This window comes from Chrysochloris asiatica, unplaced genomic scaffold, assembly GCF_000296735.1.
Source record: "Chrysochloris asiatica unplaced genomic scaffold, ChrAsi1.0 scaffold00028, whole genome shotgun sequence".
Taxonomy (NCBI): domain Eukaryota; kingdom Metazoa; phylum Chordata; class Mammalia; order Afrosoricida; family Chrysochloridae; genus Chrysochloris; species Chrysochloris asiatica.
This window is the reverse complement of record NW_006408546.1, coordinates 13,902,154-13,904,618: the sequence shown is the minus strand read 5'-3', so window position 1 is coordinate 13,904,618 and position 2,465 is coordinate 13,902,154.

Sequence of the window (2,465 nt, the reverse complement as noted above, 5' to 3'; positions counted from 1 at the left end):
AACATTGTTTCGTTCTGCTGTGCATGGGGTCGCTATGAGTCGGTTCTGACTCAACGGCACCTGACAACAACAACAACATATCATGATAATTGGAAGGCCTTAGGCCACATGACATCTGTTCTGTGGCAACTGATTTTATCTACTAGAGAGATCTAGGACAAGAGCCAGAGACAGGATTCTAAGGCTATTATGTCAGTAACTCCATAAATTCCTGAGGAAAGTAATTCCTTACCCCCACTTGCCTAGATTCAAGTTAAACATACTATTGATTTTCTTTGTCTAACCAACAGTGTGCAGCTCCTATCCAAATTTGTAAAATTTCACGATATGTAAATATCTTTCTCCTTCTAACTCTTTGTTGTTTTTAAGTGCTGTCAAGTTGGTTCTAACTCTCATAGTGACACTGTATAGGGTTTCCAAGGAGCAACTGGTGAGTTTGAACCAATGATCTGCAAGATCTTATCCTGTACTTATCCAGTACTTATCCTGCAACATCATACCAGGAGTCCTCCTTCTAACTCTAGATCTTTGAATTTTGTGGTATTCTAAGAAGTGCCATTTTAAAGATCTTGGAATATGAGAAATTCTTACATTCTTTCATGTTCTTAAGGCTCTACAAAGTTTCCATGATACATGAAATTGTATCCTATTGACATGACTTCAGGTCAGAAACTATGGGGTATTTCTAGTCATATTCTCTATGAGCCATAAAAAAAATGCCTCCTGGTTGGTTGTGTATTCACATTTACTAATTATTGTATTCCTCACTGATAAAATGAGTGAGTCAATAGCCCAACATGATTGAATAATAAGACTTAACAGATGAACATTCTATTCCATTCATCATCTTTGAGGATTCATTTTGTTAACTTTTGTTAGCGTAGTGAATATGAGCTGAGCTGTTAATCGTGAGGTCAGCAGTTTGAATCTACCACTTGCTCTGTGGGAGAAAGATAAAGCTTTCTGCTCCCATGAAGATTTATAACCTCAATTTATAGCAATCAATACACACATCCAAAAAGAAAGAACCAAAATCAACCCATTAACACAATATCTGCAAAATTAGGAAAAGACAGCAAAGTAAACAACAGTCACTAGAAGAAAATAAATAATAAAGAATAAAGTAGAAATAAATGAATTAGAAAACAGAAAAACAATAGACAGAATCAACAAGGCAAGAAGTTTATTCTTTGAAAGGAGTACTAAAATTGACAAACCATTGCACGTAACACACATAAATTATATGGGTGAAACCACAGAACCAATGAAATAAAAAGAATAGTAACAGAATACTATGAAAAGTTGTATTCCAATAAATTTGAAAATCTAGAAGAAATGGATACATGTTTATAAAAACACAACCTACCAAAACTAACAAAGAGTGAAGTTGAAACTTGAGCAGACCTATAACAAGGGAAGCAATTGATCAGGTAAGCTTAAAACTCCCAACAAAAAAGAATAGGCCCAGACAGTTTTACTGCTGAATTTTACCAGATATTCAGAAAAGAGCTGACACCATTTCTCTACTCAAACTATTCCAGAACATAGAAAAGGATGGAAAACTCCTGAATACATTTTATGAATCAAGCATAACCCTCATACCAAAACCAGGCAAAGACATCATTAAAATAGAAAATTATAGACCAATATCCTGTACACAGTTGCTATGAGGTGAAACTAACTGGATGGCACTTAACAACAAAAATCGCTCATGAACATAGATGCAAAAACTCTCAACAAAATCCTAGTAAATAGAATTAAGCAACATATAAAAACATAATAATAATGCATCATGACCAAATGGGATGCATTCCAGGCATGAATCCTAGCCAGTAGAATTCAGCAACATATCAAAAAAATAATACATCATGACCAAATAAGATTCATTCCAGGAATGAAAGGATGGTTCAGTATTAGAAAACCAATCTACATAATCCACCATATAAATAAAACAAAGGAAAAGAACCACATGATCATATCAATCAATACAGAAAAGGCATTTGACAAAATCCAGCATCCATTCCTGATAAAAACACTCAACAAAGTAGGGAAATTACTCAACATAATTAAGATCATGCATACAAATCCAATAACCAACATTACCCTCAAAAAAGAGAAGCTGAAATCATTCCTTTGATGAACAAGAACCAGACAAGGATGCCCTTGATCACCACTCGTATTCAATATTGTGTTAGAAGTCTTAGAGCTATAAAGCAAGACAAGGAAATTAAAGGCTTTCAGATAGGCAAAGAAGAGTTAAAATTTTGTTTGTAGATGATGTAATCCCAAAGACTCCTAAAGAAAATTAGTGGAACTCATTGAAAGATTCAGCGAAGTGGCAGGGTACAAGATCAATATATAAAAATCAGTTGGGCTGAGACAAACAAGATGGCGGATCTGGTAGAAGTGCAGTAAAGGAGCTCCGTCAACAACAACACAGAATAACCAACCAAGCAGGCTCAGGG